The sequence below is a fragment of the Gopherus flavomarginatus genome, chromosome 4, assembly GCF_025201925.1.
Source record: "Gopherus flavomarginatus isolate rGopFla2 chromosome 4, rGopFla2.mat.asm, whole genome shotgun sequence".
Lineage (NCBI taxonomy): Eukaryota > Metazoa > Chordata > Testudines > Testudinidae > Gopherus > Gopherus flavomarginatus.
The window spans coordinates 206715401-206734152 of record NC_066620.1 but is presented as its reverse complement, the minus strand read 5'-3'; the positions used below and the strand labels follow the sequence as shown (position 1 = coordinate 206734152).

The following is an 18752-nucleotide window of genomic DNA, read 5'->3' as shown; positions in this document are numbered from 1 at the left end:
AGCAGCCCCCAGATTCCATCCCTTTGTCATCATCTGAGGGGGAAGTCTGAGAACTGCCATCCCCCATCTACTGAGATTGGAGGAGCCCAGCCGGCTGGTCCCCTCCTAGGAAATAAGCGCTCCTCGGACATCTCCCCCATTGCTCTCTCTCTGCTGTGCATCCCTCACCCCACCAGGAGGGTGGCAGCAGAAGAGAGTGGGGGAAACACAGGAGATGAGAGATAAAGGCCAATTGCTCAACAGGGCTTCTTCTCCTCTCAGTCTCCTGTCAGGTCTCTCTCCCTCAGTCTGGTCCTTCCTCTCTCCCCGTCACCTCCCCCTCTCCCCCACCTGAGGAAAGGGAAGGGCTTGAGCATCACCTGCTGCTCTGCTTGCCAGCCTGGGGAAGCCAGCAGGGGGCGCAGTGAGGGAGGGTTACAGAAGCGGCCAATGGGGCACAGCAGCCTCTAGTGGCCAGTGATGAGAACAGCAGGACTCTCCCCCTCCCCAGGCCAAGCTGCTCAGGGCAGAGGGGTGCTCTGGGTGGGGTTGGATCTAGGAGATTTTGCCCTAATTATTGGGAGAGTCACTGCACAATAGCAAGCAAAGGCCCACACCATGCTTTGAGCTTAAAAGTGCAACGGATTGCCCCCGTGGGTGCTGCGATACCATGAAGCACAGCATGAGAGCTGAACAGAGCTTGAGTTCCCAAGGCCGGGAGGTCCCAGTCTTAGTGGGGGGCCTCTAGCGGTGCGTCTATACAGCTCACTAAGCCGGGGTTTGTGGAAGCCTGCATTCACAGACCGTCTGATTCAGCTTTGTGGCTTGAGCTGCCTCTACACTGCAAAATGACAGGGCTTGGACCCAAGTCACAGCAGGATCACAGGATCTGGGTGCTGAGTGCTTGCTGACCGAGTCAACTGATTTGGGTGCGGACAGAAGTGGAGGTTGGGCTCAAAATTGAGTCAGAGCCTGGGCTTAGTGTGCAGAATACCACATATAATAGGAGCCTGCTGTAATTATAAATTAGCAATGCAGGCTGAGCCACTTAACTTCCAAACCAAATGCACACCTCCTCCTGGATGGGGAGCACTGGGATCCGCCAGATGGAGCCAGACCCCTCTCCACTACGGCACAAGCAGCTGGTTCAGGTGACATTCCAGACCTCTCCCTTCACTGGCAGCAGTTAAGCAGCTGCAGGTCAAGGGAAGCTCTGCAGCAAGGAGCAGCGAAAGAGAAGTTGCTGTTTTCAAGAAACAATGGTGATCTGATGCGGGGAGTGCTTAGCCTTGCCAATCCCTTCTCCTTTTTCTAGGACCTACTTTGAAATGCAGCCATGTGGCTTTAAGTGTTTTAAGATCCAGTCAGTCAGGCTTGGGGAGACGTGTACTTGGACGTGCAGAAAGCCTTTGAAAGGGGCCCTCATCAAAGCCTTTTAAGCAAACTAAGCAGTCAGGGATAAGAGGGAAGGTCCTCTCATGGATCAGTAACTGGATCAAAGATAGGAAATAAAGGATACGAATACATGGTCAGTTTTCACAAAGGAGAGAGATAAATAGCAGGGTTCTGCCAAGAATCTGTGTTGGGACCTGTGCTGTTCAACTTATTCGTAAATGATCCGCAAAAGGGGGTGAACAGTCAGGTGGCAAAGTTTGCCGATGATACAAAATTACTCAAGATAGTTGAATCCAAAGCTGACTGCAAAGAGTTACAAAGGGAGCTCACAAAACTGGGTGACTGGGGAACAGAGATCTAAATATCGTTTAAAAAGTTAATTGTTTAAATGATTAAAAAATATTTTGTGTAAACAGTTAACTGGTTAAAAGGGCCGGCTGGCGCAGGTGGGACCAGGACCACTTTGGCTGGGGCAGGCGTGGCTGGGGCTGCTCCAGCCAGCACAGGACCACTGGGGCCTGCTGGCCCGCCCGGAGGTTAACAGCTAAGGCAGGTTAACCGATAAGACTGATGCTTACCAGTTAACGGTTTAACATTTTATATCCCTACTGTGGAACAAAATGGCAGATGAGATTCAATGTTGATAAATGCAAAGTAATGCACATTAGAAAATATAATCCCAACTGTACATATACAATGAGGGGGTCTAAATTAGCTGATACCACTCAAAAAAGAGATCTTGGTATCACTATGACTAGTTCTCTGAAAACACCATTCCATGTGCAGCAGTAGTCAAAAAAGCAAACAGAATGTTGGGAATCCTTAGGAAAGGGTACGTAATAAGATAGAAAAGATCATAATGCCGCTACCTAAATCCATGATACGCCCACATCTTGAATACTGGGTGCAGTTTTGGCCTCCCCATCTCAAAAAGAGATACTAGAATTGGAAAAAGTACAGAGAAGGGCAACAAAAATGTTTAAGGGTATGGAACAGCTTCTGAATGAGGAGAGATAAAAAGAGTGGAACTGTTCAGCTTAGAAAAAGAGTAAAGGGGGATACGAGAGAGGGCTATAAAATCATGAGTGCTGTGGAGAAAGCGAACAGGGAAGTGTTATTTATCTCATCACATAACAAAAGAACCAAGGGTCACCCAATGAAATGGATAGGCAGTGAGTTTAAAACAAACATAAGGAAGTAGTTCTTCTCACAACGCACAATCAACCTGTGGAACGCATTGCCAGGGGATGGTATGAAGGCCAAAAGTGTAACTGGGTTCAAAAAAGAACGAGATAAGTTAATGGAGGATAGGTCCATCAGTGGCTATTAGCCAAGAAGGTCAGGGACGCAACCTCATGCTCTAGGTGTCCCTAAGTCTCTGACTACCAGAAGTTGGACAACAGGGGATTGATCACTTAGTAATTGCCCTGTTCTGTTCATTCCCTCTGAAGCATCTGGCATTTACTTCTGCCACAGGACAGGATACTGGGCCAGATGAACCATTGGTCTGACCCAGTATGGCTGTTCTTATGTTCTTACATATAACCTGAGTCTCACAAGCCCTAGTGGGCTGGCCTTCCTGGCCCCTAGAAACAGCCACCACTGTCTGGGATTCTTGCATCAGATTGCTCTGTTCCCTGGCAACCATCATTGCTAAGCTCCAAGGCACTGGGGTGGTGTGTGGTTGGGAGAGGGTCAGAGCTCCCCAACCACTCGCAAGGCCTGGGGCTAGGAGCTCCAGACACGTTTCTGCAGCAGATGGAAACTTGCAGCATGAAATTGTGGGGCCTATAGCACAGTCAGTCCTCAGCCTTGTCCCTGCTGTCTGGAGGTGAAGGGCTATACTGCATGGGAAGAGCTCCCTGTAAAAACCCGCAAAGCCACTTTCAAATCTTTCCTTAAAACTCCCCTCTGCGGCAATGCCTATGATGCCCTCAGTTATGGCCAGGCAGCTGTGCTACGACCGCTCTCTGTTATACTCAGAATGGGCTTACTAAGTGCATTGCCACAGGCGCTGTGCAAACCCATAACAGAGAGACGGTCCTTGCCCCCAAAGAGCCACAATCAGCTATCAGGCGTGTGCACCAGGTAATGAGATAATTTTCCCCATCGGTTTGTTGTGTCCACCGTTCGTTTCCCATTTTATTCTTAGACTCTAAGGGCATGGCTACATTACAACAAAGGACCTATAGCGTGGCTGCGACTGGTCCAAATCACATGTCTCGAGCTCGCAGTGCTCAGACTGTGGGTTAAAAATGACAGTGTAGATATCTGGGCTTCAGACTCAGGCTGGAGGTTGGGCTCTGATGCCCTCCCGCCTTGCAGGATCTCAGAGTCCAGGCTCCAGCCTGAGCTCAGATGTCTATCCTGCAGTTTTTAGCCCCATAGCCTGAGCCACGCAAGCCCAAGTTTATTAACCCAGGCTCTGAGCCGCAGATTTTTTATTGCAGTGTAGACAGCCCCTAAGCTCTCTGGGCCAGGGACCATCTCTTTGTTATAGGTCTGTACAGTGTCTAGCACAGGGACAGCCTCATCCCTAAACTGGGGCCTCTAGAAACACAGGTATTGTCAGACTGGATCAGACCCGCGGTTCATCTAATCCACTCTCATGTCTCTGACCGTGGCCAGCACCAGATGCCTCAGAGGAAGGTGTAAAAAACCCACAGTAGGCAGATGGAGGGTAACCTGCCCCCATGAAGGTCTCCTCTTAATCCCTTAGAACTTGGCCAAAACCCTGAAGCCTAAGGGTTAATTTCCTTTCCAAAATGCTTTTAGTTTAGCATTTACTATTACAGCTCTGGGTACTACTGTTGCCTGTAGACACGAATGTAATACAAACAATAATGACAAGCTATGGACCTGATCCTGCAAACACCTACTTATGCTTGTACTTTATGCATTTGAGTACTTCCATTGATCGCTTTACAGAGCTCCTATTCCTCAGATAAAGAGAAGTGCGTGTATCTATGTTTGCAGGGTCAGTGCCTATCTCCTTAGTGGACATGCACTCCTAAGAACATAAGAACGGCCATACTGGGTCAGACCAAAGGTCCATCTAGCCCAGTATCTGTCTACCGACAGTGGCCAATGCCAGGTGCCCCAGAGGGAGTGAAGCTAACAGGCAATGATCAAGTGATCTCTCTCCTGCCACCCATCTCCATCCTCTGATGAACAGAGGCTAGGGACACCATTCTTTACCCTTCCTGGCTAATAGCCATTTATGGACTTAGACACCATTAATTTATCCAGTTCTCCTTTAAACCCTGTTACAGTCCTAGCCTTCACAACCTCCTCAGGTAAGGAGTTCCACAAGTTGACTGTGCGCTGTGTGAAGAAGAACTTCCTTTTATTTGTTTTAAACCTGCTCCGTCGTGGAGATGGTTCATATATAAGTAAACACAGAGGAGTGTTTGGTTTGGGGGCATGAACTATTTCAAGGTTAGGTGAACTACGGCCCGGGGGCCGCATCCAGCCCTTCAGACATTTTAATGTGGCCCTCGAGCTCCTGCCGAGGAGCAGGGTCCGGCGCTTGCCCCACTTCAGCGCTCCAGTCGGGGGATTGCCCCGCTCCGCACAGTTCGTGGAAGCGTCGGCATGTCCCTCTCCAGCTCCCATACGTAGAGGCAGCCAAGGGGCTCTGCACACTGCCCCCATCCCATGTGCCACCCCCGCAGCTCCCGTTGGCTGGGAACCATGGCCAATGGGAGCTGCAGGGGCTGTGCCTGCGGATGGGGCAGCGTGCAGAGCTGCCTGGCAGTACCTCTGCATAGGAGCCAGAGGGAGGACATGCCACTGCTTCTGGGAGTCGCTTGAGGTAAGCGCCACCTGGAGCCTGACCCCCTCCCGTGCCCCAACCCCAGCCCTGATCCTCCTCCTGCCATCTGAACCTCTCTGTCCCAGTCCGGAGCATCATCCTGCACCCCAAACCCTTATCCCCAGCAACACCCCAGAGCCTGCATCCCCAGCTGGAGCCCTCACCTGTCCCCCACTTCCCAGCCTCCTGCCCCAGCCTTGAGACCCTTCCTGCACACTGAACTCCTCATTTCTGGACCTACCACAGAGCCCGCACCCCCAGCTGGAGCTCTCCTATATGCCAACCCCCAATTTCGTGAGCATTCATGACCCGCCATACAATTTCCATATCCAGATGTGGCCCTCAGGCCAAAAAGTTTGCCCACCCCTGAAATATTTTCTCCTTTCTCTGAAGCAACAGATACTGGCTATTGCCAGAGATGGGATATAGGGCTTGTTGGACTCATTGTATTATCTGGTATGGAAGGGCCTTCTAACTAATGGCTCCACAGATCCTCCCAAAGCTACTTCACTCAAACACAAAGGGAGAGAAGGCCGGAAGATGGCAATCACCACAGGAGGAGATCCACATTTGAGGCCAACGCTCTGAACTAAAGAAGTCCCTAGAAAAGCCAGAAATGAAGGTTCTGAGTCTGATTTTGCAGTGACCCGGCTTTTCCCACTTCCTCCAACAACCTAGCCAGTCCGTAAATAGAGATCTGGGTGGAACTTCCTGCTTCCAGCAGGCACTGGTCACCGCCGTTACGATTGCAAAAGAGTTTCTGGTAGAGCACCCAGTTCTTTTGCTTTCTGAAAATAACGCCTCGCGGGGCTGTCATCTGCCATGTTTGGCAACGGGGAACTTGTCAGGTGAGTCTGACTCAGTCCCCTTCGGTCACTTCAGAAGGGGAAATTTACAAAGTTCTTTTCGTTTTTTTGTTTTAAACAGGGCTAGGACAAAAAAGAAAAAAGCATGAAAGCTCTTTCGGACAGTGCCCTCACTAAGGGCCGCTGCCTTGGCAAGATATTGAAAGAACTGGTTTAGTAGGGCTCAGAAGGGTTCACATGCGAGACTCCTTCTGTATGCTGAGGCCATGACAACTGTGTTGTGCAGTGCTGCTGTCGTCACCCGCTGCTGCGCCGTTTCTTCTGTGAACATTGTGGTCCGGATCCTGGCCTGTGACTAAGCAGCATTTGGTGCAGCTCAGGAAAGGCAACACAAAAGGGTTTTAAGCCACATTTGGGTCCTATTCCCCCTCCCTGTCCCCCAATCCTGGAGTTATGTGAGTGCTGGGCCATCCCCTCCAGGAAGAAGGAGCAGCTTCAGGGCTGCTCTGTTTTATGCTGGCTGCCCATGTCGCTGTCCTGGCAGCCACACATCATCATGGCAGAAGGATGCACCAGCCAAACCCCTTTTTCTTCAGCCATACCCCCTGTACCGGCAGCCAAGAAGGGTCAGTTCAGTGGCTGCCACCGGAGGATCCCCCTGCAGAATGAATACCCTCCAGTGGCTCTGTCTACCAGAAGGGCACAAAGAAGCTCTAATAGACTGGAGGATCTGGCTCTAGCTTTTAGCTTTAACCTTTCCTCCTATCCCCAAGGATGATTGACCCGAACTCAGCTGCATCAGGGAAGGTGCGGAGATTGGAGCTAGACTAGTGCTTCTCTCCCACAGGAAGCAGCAGCACCCGGCGAGCGCTGCCTGGCACCCGGCTAGCGCTGCCTGGCACGGTGCTATCATCGCTAGCAAACAGCGAGAAGCAGAGCATCATGGGAAAGGAGGGGCCAGAGGCTAGAGGGGGAGTGAGTAGACAATGCTAAGCAGAACTCACTCGGAGTAATTTGTCTCCTGGTGCCTTGGATACTCATAAAGGGCCTGATCCCAGAAGCTGCTGAGCACCCACAATTCCTACCAACGTTCAGCTCAGCACCTGCCAGGAGCTGGTCCAGACTCCTCACACTAGGTCCTGAAAAACTCCCACTACAGCAAGGCTGTCTTGGATCCTGAGTGGGGGGAGAGTGCAAAGCAGCTGCCTCTCCTTGCACTGCTGTGTCTGACACTCGCTCCTGTGCAGGGGCAGCAAAAGGCCTCGGCTCCACTTATGCCCCCACACCAGAGCTTGAGATGGAAGTTAAGGATGCCTCGGCCTCACACTGGCCCGGCCTCCGCACAGGGGGGAATTTCATCACGGCAGTGCTGGGGCTGCACAAGACTATGTCCTGCAGTTAGGGTGACCAGATGTCCCGATTTTATAGAGACAGTCCCGATTTTGGGGTCTTTTTCTGATATAGGTACCTATTACCCCCAACCCATGTCCTGATTTTTCACACTTGCTGTCTGGTCATCCTACCTGCAATAGCCCTTGACCCTCCAATGGGCGATGGCTACTGCAGGGCCTTGCTTCCCTCATTGGCCCACCCAGCACGTCAGACCACAGAGCACAATGAGCATGTGCTGCACCTCAAGGCCATAGCAGCAATCACCTTCCCACCTGCCCACTTCAGGAACAATCCCTCCCACAGATTACACTGGGGTGCAGCTCTGCACAGACCCCAAAGCAGGACTGTGCGGTAAGGGCACAATAAAACCCGTAATATCACAAATGTGGCAGAGGTTTTCTGCATGGTATTTATGGGATATTGACTGCTCCCAGCATAGCGTATCATTGGTTCCTTGTACTCCCGCTTTGGGGCTACTCCAGTACAAATACCGGTAATAATAAAAATAACTCTCTGGAAGGAAAACACGACCACACATCTTGCAGAGAGGATGATCTCTATTGTAATGCAGAGATCCCATTCCCTGGTATCTCCAGCGGACAATCAAACAGTCTGTGGGTTTTGCATTATGCTCCTGCACCCTGTGCTGCACTCTGCACACCAGCTGGTTACACACCCTAACCTTGCACTCCCCCCGGGCTCCCAGTCCCTCTCCTGATATAGCCCTTTTTAATTATTATTGAGTTTTGATGCTGAAAACTCAACTGAAGTATTTCACCCTCCCTCAATGCCTTCCATTCCCATTTGCAGGGAGCAGCCAAACATGTTTCTCCCCGCACTACGGTTCTGGAGCTGTAACACCGCCTCAGGGCTCAGATGACTCTGAATTAGAGCAAGGTGAGGGCCGTTCAAGCCCCAGATTGGATTTCCATCCCAATAGCACTCTCCAAGTTCACAATCCAGCACCGATGGTCCCCAGCAAGGTCCAGAGGTGAGGGTCGCCTGCTGGAAATGTCCTGCACCAGGCCCCTGATGTTTAAACTCGGGCACTGGGTGCTCGAGCACATCAGCTGGCCTTCATGGTCAGGGGGAGAGAGGCAGTCACAGCACACGGATCACCAAGGGCCAAGCCACATGGAGAGGCAGTTGTGTAGCAACTTCCTACAACAGCTGTAGCTTCCACATGCAGGCACTTGGTACTCACCTGTCAGCATATCATCAGCCTCTCTTCTGTGGAATCATTGCTTGGGGGATGCCCACTGGCCCATTTCAAGGGAGATGGTGTGTAACCAAAGCACCATGCTAACCTTTTCCCATCTCTCCTTTAAGCAAACAGCAGCCAAGAATTCAGCCCTACCGCGGAAAAGTGAAAGCTGGGTGGTAATTGCCAGACTACCAGTGAGCACAACTCATACCGGAACAGGGAGGATGGAATGGGTATCGCTAGCTTGACTGACAACATCCAAGGCCCTTGTTAACCCTTTGGAGCCTGCAGACCTGGCTCTACACAATACAGATCTGTTTATCCGAAGGGCTTGGGGCCCAAACCTCCTGGATGGCCCCAGGGGGATCACTGCAGCCACTTGCACTGGGGTCAGAAGATGGCACTGGGGCTCTGGTTGAGAGTTCAGGTTAACCAACTGACCACTGTGGCACTGACATAAGAGGAGCCAGATGGTGGCTAGCACCTAGCTGATCGGACAGTATGCTGGTGGGCGCAATATACAAATCTAGCTAAGCAGATGGATTAGACAGACACGGGTGTGATGACCTCTTCTCCTGAAAACAGGGCACTAATACACGGCCAAAGCAACATGATTGTGCGGTTTTGAAGCCTGGTTCAGCCTATGCAGGGCTCCTTGCCCATTCTGCTCAAAGACTGGGGGAGACTGTGCAGAGAGGTTAGGACCAAGTCAGGCCAGCTGGATACAAGCATGTTCATGTAGACTACACAACCCTGGGTCGTGGTCACACCTGTTACATCCCTTTGGCACTGCAAGTCACAGAGGACATCCAGAGAGGTCTCTGCAACTTTTGGTACTATCCAGACAGCCAGCATCTGTACTAGACTAGTACTGGCTACAGTTAGTACAGCGTGTGTCAAAGTGTAAGCCATCCAGAATCTAGGCATGGCCTGCTTTTCAAAAGTGCTGAGGCACCTCAGGCACCCATTGGCTTCAAGTGTATCTGCAAATGCTTAGCTGATGACAGACAGACAGACTGACACTCCAAGCAGTCATGTAGCTAACAGTCTGGAAAGCGCTAGTGTTTAAAGGGATAAACCACGGCTAGACATTTTTACAATAATATCCTGGCACTAAAGAAAAAAAATCACAAGAAACACACTTGAAACCTGGATAAACAACCCTAAGTTAAGAATCTCCTAGGTGGCTTATTTTAAACAGAGCCCATGTGAGCAGGAATAAGTTGGTAATTTCCAGCAGTCATGTGGTGAACAAAGCAACAAGCAATTAATGTTACAGAGAAAAGAAATCCAAGGTCAGCACTGGCTGTTTCCCTTTCACAGAGCTTCTATTCTCTCCCTTTCGCGGGGGTGTAGTCTCAGTTGAAAGCTGCATTCATTTGTAGGGCATCTAGTTCAGAATCTGTCCTCATCCCGCTCTCTGGGGGATTCAATTATTTTGGCTGTTACCAAACAGCAGCAACTGAGTGTCATTTGTTTCGGATCTGAGAAAAGGGAAAGACTGAGGGGACCACAGCCAAGTTGTGTCATTACAAGCCCAGTAAAATGTGCAAATTCAAGGAGAAATGATCCTTTCCCCCTTTTATTAATGCCACAAAACAGGTTTAAAAGAGTTAGCAAATCCAAACTGTTTCCAGACCTTTACTTTTGGTCTAAGTCTAGAGGGGAGGTTTGAATGAGGAAAATCTGATGCTATGTGACAATTCTCTATTTCCCCATCACTTTGGCCTCAGAACTAAGAGACAGAGATTGTACTGATCTGGTATGTTTACTTGCAGTATGTTATTCAGTCACTAGATGTCTTTGTGTGGTACCTGCTAAACAAGGGTGACAAAGCTGGAACTGGAGCTGCATGGAAGTCTGTTTGTATCTGTATTTGCAATTGTTTTCTTTAATAAATGTCTCTTGTTTAAGAAAGACTGTGATTCTCTATAACATGACAATAGCAATGGTGAATGATCTCCGCCGAGCAAATGCCCAGGTTATTACTATTTCTATTTATGCAGCGCTAAAAGCATGCTTGCCACTTATGGCAAGGTTCTAGTGCCATGGCTACAAGGTTTTGTTGATTTGCTTGCTGGCTCTTGTGAAGATGGATGGGGTGGCCCTTCAGCAAAATCATTAGAGGTTGTTGACATTTTTTGAAGTACAAAGTTTTTGAGCTGAAAAGGGGCCATTTTTAAAAATCAAAATATTTTTGCAAAAACTATCAATGTTAGCTAATTGTTTGTGAAATTTTCTGAAGCATTTTTCATGGGCATCTTTATCAAACATCATTATGGAAACTTTTCATTTACAAAACAAGGTTTTCGGTAAATGTAAAGTTTTGATAATTTCAATTCACAAAAATGTTGCCAAAAGTTTATTAAAAATGCAAAGTGGGCCCATTTTGAAGCCTATACACAAAACAATTTAGGAATTTGTCATAAAAGTTTTCTCCCTGACTAGCTCCAGAATTCCTTCTCCTCAAAGAAACTCTGCCTTCCGTCTTGCCATCCCTCCTGTTCGATGTGTATGTGAAGCCACTAAGGGGGACTGCAAAAACAAAGGGGCACAGTTTTATTAGCTGACACTCAGCTCTATGTCTCCTTTGAATTAAAGCCAGGTTCTGCTGGCTCATTACCTTCCCACTATCCGGCTGAGACTGGGAGCTGAGAGAGAGTGATCAAACCTGCACAAGATATGCCTAGTGCTTGGTGGCAGTGTGTAGAAGAACAGAAGTTGAAGGGTTAAGTCTACCTGTCATCATGACAGATAATGGCCTCCGTCCCTGTTGGAGCCATGGCTGCCCAGTGGGGCCACTGCTTCCTTTCATTCCTACTATCTGTAGCTGGCCAGAAGTTGTGACCATCCCTCTTTAATGTGGGCCACACCACAGCTACACATGTGGCTGTCAATTCCAGGCTCAACAAGTATAATGTTCTTGAATTGAGATGACCCTGATAGTCCCCCTAGGGCACCAGCGGATGCTGAATGCAGCTGCTTAATGGCTGAGTGAGGTAGGTCACAAAGGGTATGTCTATACTGCTGTAAGCATTGTCAGGATGAGCTCTACCCTGACATCTGGTGGTGAATTATGGGAAGTGCGGAAAGAAATTCAGGAATAGTGAATTCTCAGATATTTGCATGGGCACACCCAGCATAGCCCAATGCAGCCCGGGATGGTTATTTTGACAGCTCTGGGATCCCCAATTTCTTTGTTATTGGGGCAGGATAAATAAAGTGTTGCCAGCTGGTTATGTGAATGAGGAACTACAAGACTGCTTTATGACAGAGATGTCTCAATATAACTTAAGTGACACTTGCTAAACAAGGGATATGGGTTCCAATACCCACTGAATTGAGAGAGGTTGGGGGCTGGTATGGGTCCTTTTTGAGAGACTGGAACACCAATTGCACAGCTTCTTCTCTCCACTGTAAAAAAAGTAGAACTAATTTTAATTCTATTAGGAGACCATCTAGAGACTCCTGAGCTGAGTTTATGTTAGGTCAATGGTGCACCAGCACCAGGGCTCCCCTACTAAGAGCTGAAATCACTGAGTGCTGTGTTAACTAGTGGGGGAGTCTGAAGACCTATTGTTAAGTGGCTGGCAGAGAAGAGCAGTTCGTAGTGTGTTGGAGCAGCCCATGGAACAATGAAAGGAGTGAAGTGCTTGGCAGGGACAGCTGGAGGAGCGGCACAGCTGGTGTAGTGGAGCTGGTGTGGTGAAGGCTGCAGCAGAACTCCATGGAGAGGTGGAGCAGTTGGCCCTGGCCCATGTAAGGTGCCCCTTAACACCCTGTGTGGACACCCCCTCATTTCCACCCAGGCTGGGAGAGGTAAAACTCTGCAGATAAACTCTTGAATTCTGGGGTGGCACTGACCAGAGACTTTTGGGTTGTTGGACTTTGGGGTGATTGGACTTAAGACCCTAAGGGGAAAAGGACATTGCCAAACGTACTTGGAGGTGGGTTTTTGTTTATGGTTTGTGTTATAATCCTGTTTGTGGTGTTTCTCCAATGGGATGCCGCATTGTTTCCTTCCTTTACTAAAAGGATTTTGCTGCACTCAGACTCCGTGCTTGCGAGAGGGGAAGTATTGCCTCCTAGGGGCGCCCAGGGGGGTGTGGTATGTAAGTGTCTCAGGTCATTGGGTGGGGGCTCGAGCCAGTTATAAATTGTGTTATTGAAACGGAACCCCTGGATACTGAGCCCGGCCCTTGTTGCTGCCAACTCAGAGGGGCAGAAGGGTTACACTGCAATGTAAACCTGCACTTGAGCCCAGGCTCAAAACTCAACCCCCTTATGTCCATACTGCAATTGCGCTTACCCAGTCCCGGAACCCTGCAGGGCTGGAGGGTCCGAGCTCAAGTCAAGCTGGGAAACAGGGGACAACTTCCTTAGTCCTTTCTATCCCAACAATCTGCAATCCACTCTATTGAAAACAGAAGCCCCCACTCCTTGGCAAAGGGCAGCAGCTCGGACCAATGTTCACCTATTCTCTTCTGACCACCGATCTGCAAGCATGTTATCGGAGAGCCTCCTGAATTTGCAAAGGAGAGCGAACCTGTAACATGCAGGGCAGACAATAAAGTTTTCCCACAGTGCACCACAGTCTAGAGTGGCAACATGGAGGGAAGGAGCACTGCCGTCTCTGGGATGTGGTTACTTTGACTCGGGTCTTGCACTGCAGATGCCAGAGCCCTAGGTTTGAGCACAGGTTAGAAAATCCATAACGCAGGGTTTAAATACAATGTAGATGCTCAAGCCCCAAGGTTCCCAACACAGGTTACCTGACTCCAGTCCCACTAACCCTGGGCTTACACTGCAGTGTAGACATACCCTAGGAGCACGTAGGTCTGGTGACTGAATCTCTGCACTGGCTTCTGCTTGCAGTTCAAGGTGCTGGCCATCTTTGGCTTCTCTGCGACAGTGATCAGAAAGAAACTGTCCTTTCTCAGCCGTGAAGACCAGTTGGGGGAGACCTGCTGTCAGTTCCTTGGGCTAGACACTGACGGGGCTCTCTCAAGTGAGGAGCCCCCCTGCATCTCACCCTGAAAGGCATCCACTAGGAACTAGACTGAGAGCACCACCGCCCACCAAACAGCCACCAGATGATCATGTCTTTGGGTATCGACTGAGCTGAGCTTGAAAAGATGTAGTGAGAAATGCACTCGCAATGGACTTGATCCAGAGTCCACTGAACCAGGAGTCTTTCCACTCGCTGCTCTGCATTTCTAATCAGGCCCACTGCCCATTTGCACTCCCCAGTCAAATCACCTTAGAACAAACTCGTTCCTCTACAGTCGTAGAAGTAACTTAGTTTAGAAGCAAATAGCGGGGGCGGGGGGAGAAATGGAACTTATTTTGAAATAAGCAGCCTAGCACGACCGTAAATATTTCCCAGCCCTAACCCATGTGACCCCTGGGAACCACTATTGCCCTTGGCTGCAAAACAGAGAGAACATCACATACTTGCTGTCAGTGGCTCCCTGTACTCTCAGTCGTCACTTCCTTTTCCTGTGGTGCATAAACCTGTCACCTCCACATTTCCTGCCAACTGCTACAGCTTGACGGTGGTGAGTGCTGGGCATTCAGATAACTAAGGGACAGATGCTGATCTCAGCTACACCTGTGCAAATCCAGACTTCACTTGAATTATTCTGGATTTACACTCACGTAGCTGAGATCAGAATCAGTTTCTGTGTTTGCACTGTCCGCGTAGTAACATATAAGAGGGCAGATTCAATGAATTTACACCAGGGATGAATTTCACCCAAGGTCTAACAGGTGGCAGTAAAGGATACAGTGATATTTTGATCATCTAGTCTCCAGTTGTCAGACAGGCTGAGCACCCACACCTCTCACAGACAGGTCTCACGCTGAGCATCCAAAAATCAAAGCACCAACGTTAGAGGGCACAATTGGGAATACGTTTCTTAACTTCTCCGTGTCTCAGTTTGTGAATCTATAAAACAGGGCTAATAATACCTACCAGCTTTACTGCCACATCCTTGTGTGTGTGCTTTGAAATCCTTGGACAGAAGGTGCTCAAAGTGCTGTTATTACATCATATATTAAATAGATATGTTTTATTTCTACACAAAGGGGCAATCCAGGACCCACTGAAGTCAGTGGGAGCCTTGCCACTTATTTCACTGGGGCCAGGATTTCTCCCAAACTCCATCTGATTTCTATCAGTCAAAAGACACATTCAAAGCGCTCACTGAATGGGTCAGGACATTAGAATTGGGTTGTAGAACCTTTTACCTACAGGTCACGCCTTCAAACCCAGACTAGGCAGAGACCAAAAGCTATTTCAACCTGTTGTTTACTTGGTTCTCCATAATGAGTTGGTGGCTCCAATCTGGTTTCTACTAGATGGTAACCATCTCCACTACTGGATCTCTCAGATGAGAGGGGAAGGACGTAAATAGGCACATTTCATAAGCCCTAAAACTTGCTTGGGCCAAAATGCTCTAATGTGGGGGCTGTTGGGCACCCATATTAAAGTAGTCGGGTTTCCAGAGTTTGCTGGCCCCACAAATCCTACCAAAGTCAACAGGAGCTGCAGATGCTTGGCAGCTCTGAAAATCAGGCTGCTTTTGCTTAAGGGCCTAAATGATGGATTTAGATGCCTAATCGTAGGCACCCATGTTGGAACATTTTGGCCTGAAGGTTTCAAAAGGAAAGGTGTGTTAACCAGGGGCAAAGCTCCACAAATCTGACTTTATAATATCTCCAGCCATAGCATCTGTAGCACAATGCATTCAGCCTGAGGTGTGTGGAACTGGGATGGGTACTACAGAATCTTATGGCAACTCCCACGTCCTGTGCATCTGCTTAGATTTGCTGCTTAGGAGGCATGGCTGCTGTTCTGTGTTCAGCCTCTGGGCTGTGAACTCAAACAGTACATAGAGCACAAGGTGGAAGCGTTGAAACCCTGAAAAGATAGCTCAGTGAGACAGAACTGTACAGGGAGGCTATTAGAAAGGGCAGAGCTGCAGAGGAGAAGGCTCTTGCACCAATAGAGATGAAAGTGTGTGAAGTGAAGAGGTGATGGAGGGAGCAGGAAGTGATGGAGAGAGAGAAGGTGCAAGAGAAAAGACTAGAGCAAGTCTGCGGAAGGTTACAAAAAAAAAAAAAAGAAAATGGGCCTAATTCTGCCCTCAGACACACAAATGTACAGCTCCAAAGGGAGCTGAATACAGGAAGCTGAAGGCAGGATTTGTATTGGGTATTGGGAATTGGTGCCTCACAATTTACTGAGATTAGCCATCAAAAATGACAAGAGCTGGAGTCACTATTTATATCCTGGGACAGTCACTGGAAAGTCAGGTCTCACTGTTTTCTGGCCTGAAGGCAGGCTCAGCTAGCAGCCAGCTCAGCTGCGCTGAGCCATGTACTTCTCAACACCAACACTGCATTGTCTCAGTTGTGTTGTCTCCAGCAAATGAGAGTTGTGCATCTGGTACAACAAACAGAGTACTAGGGCCTTGGATGAGGGTGAGTTATGACAAAACCGTGCAAGGGCATCACCAGACAAAAACATCAATGATCCTGGAGCTCCAACACAGGGAAAGGCAGTTTTCAAAGTCCTGCCAAGATGAGATGTGCTGGAGAAATCTTCATGGGGTTTTTTGGTGCCTGGGGGACAAGAGCGGGTAAGTAGATTGAACTCATTCATGGCTGCGAGCCAGGAACTGAGATTAAATCCTGACTGCTGACTCTGCCCTCTGTGCCCTGGGGAGTCACTATGTCACACAGTTTTAACCCTGGATACCTTAAGTTAGATACCAAATACATGGCCTGATTTGCAGAGGTACAGAGCTCCCAGAGCAACTCCTAACTTGCTCAGCACCTCTGAAATGCAGGCTACGGATTTAGGTGTTTCACTTTATGCATCTAAAAAATTGAGAACTTTGGCCAGAATCTTTCTGTGGCAAGACACTATCGCTCATTTGTACAGTACGGGGCGTAGTCCTAACCAAATTCCAAATGAAGTCACTTTCTGCCTTCCCAAATTGTAGTTTCAATATAGGATATAGGATCCTTCTTCACCTCTTGTCCAAAATCATTGTGCAGTGTTACTATGTACCCCAGAGGTGGCTGCATTTCAGAGCAAATGCACATATATAGCCTGCAAAGTAGTTTGCAAGAGATCATCACCACTGCCCTTATCCCCCTGGACGATGCCATGCACCTTCAGCGTCAGCCAGTGGTTGGGCTGGCACACCGTGGAAATGAAGCAGACCAAGGTCCGTTATGGATATATATTCCACCAGGTATAAGCAAAATTAGAGTGCAGAGTCAGCATTGTTAACGGTTGCTATGGCGGAGGTGAGTCATGGGAATCGGTAACAACGAGTGTGAACAGTCAATGATATGCTTCAGCAACCACAGTTAGGAACTACCCTCCTAGGCCTGGGAGTTATAAGAACATTTTAGAAGGCAGCTCCTGACTCTTTGTATACTCTCCATCTGTCCATTTCCTTCTTCCTGAATCAGTACAGGACTAATACCCCTGTACGGGAGTAAGGGGTGCTAAGCTGCTGGAGGGGTATTGTAGAGGGGTCTGCTACTGTAGATGCAGAATCAGGAATCAGTCCAGCAAACCCTCTCTCATACAGGTAGATCCATTGACTTTGTGGAGATGACTCATGTGAGCAAGGCCTAGTCACACAAGAGTTTGCCAGATCAGGCCCTCAGAGAGGTCATTTGATGAGAGCTAAAGAAGTGCTCTTAGTTCTGTTACCCAGACCAGAGCGGGTTTACAAGTGTGCTGCACTGAGTGAACTGTGCTCCTAACTGCATTATATTTAAATTCTGGGTGGGATTTTTGTGATCAGGTGACCATCTGCAGCATGCCAAATAAACAAAACAAAACTGTGAGACCAATGTGAAAAGCAACAGGGTGGTTGCTAAGAAGATCTCCCACAGCACGTCCTGCTGGACTGATTATTTTGCTATAAACTTGTCATCACCACAAAGATAAATGCACAGAAATACTTTTAAGGCTATGAATTCTGGTGCCACAGTCACTAGAAAAAAATGTACACACATCACGCTTATCATCAGCCACGCCTGTAAGCAGAGAATGTGACACCCGTGAGTAAAGTTTCTAACCCTCCAGGATTATCCTAGAGCCTCCAGGAATTAAAGATTCATTTTTAATTAAAGATTACATATGTGATGAAACCTCCAGGTATACCTCCCACCAAAACTGGCAACCTAACCAGTGAGATGTTCTCAGTCCTACCCTAATTGCCTAGAGCTGTGGATATTTTCCACATCAGGTCTCATTTACATACTACCACCTCCATCCCCCACCCTCCTCCAATCTAGCAAGGAGCCCCTTCCCATTTTGCTATACGAAAAGGACAAAGTGATCACAACGCCCTGACACCTGTTTGTGATACTACCCCCCTAAGAGTCACAACCCCAGGCAAAGAAGCCCTGGCTTAGAAACTCTTCACAGGAACTGATAAGTCTTGGAGAATGTATTGCACAATTGTGAACACTATCATTAAAGGGCTGGTAAAGGTTGCTGGGAGAGGGTTCCTGACACAGCTATAGCTAAACCCTGTAAATTATTCAGAAACATCAAATTGTGCACATAGCTGCTTGTGCAACCACATGATCTCATTGTTACCCGCATCCTCCCACATCTCCCCCCCCCCGTTGTTTGTTCTGTTCACTTGCTGCACAATGTTGCAATTGGACTGTAAACTCTTCGAGATAGGGCCCATATGTCTGTGTCTGCAGAGCACCTAATGCAAAGGTGCCCTGATCCCGACTGAAGCCATTGGGCACAGCCTCAGTGGAAATATTAAATAATAATAAATGATGCATAGGATATTTTTAGAGTCTGAACGTTCTTGCAAACACATGGGGTTGGTGGGAAACACCCTTAGCAGCAAACAGGAGTAAATAAAAAATGTTTTTGTGGTTTGGCTTGATTTTTCTCTGTGTTTCTAGGAATTCTTAGACAACATCTGGATAAATTCACACTGCCCCTTAATGCTAAAGCCGGAGCACAACCTATTTATATAATCCATTGTTATGTTTCTCTCCCATATACAAAGAGGTAACCATATACTTTCAGCCTGAATTATTTTGTTATATTAGATTTAGGGAAACAATCAAACAAGAAGAAACAAGAGTGATGTCTCCACAAGACAGC

The 18752-nt window shown here is 48.4% G+C and overlaps 1 protein-coding gene across 3 annotated transcripts in view; it reads right to left on the bottom strand.

Moving 5' to 3' along the window:
* Positions 1–18752, bottom strand: part of PAQR8 (progestin and adipoQ receptor family member 8) — a 35114-nt gene that overhangs the window by 5977 nt on the left and 10385 nt on the right. The gene's annotated exons all lie outside the window — the stretch shown is intronic.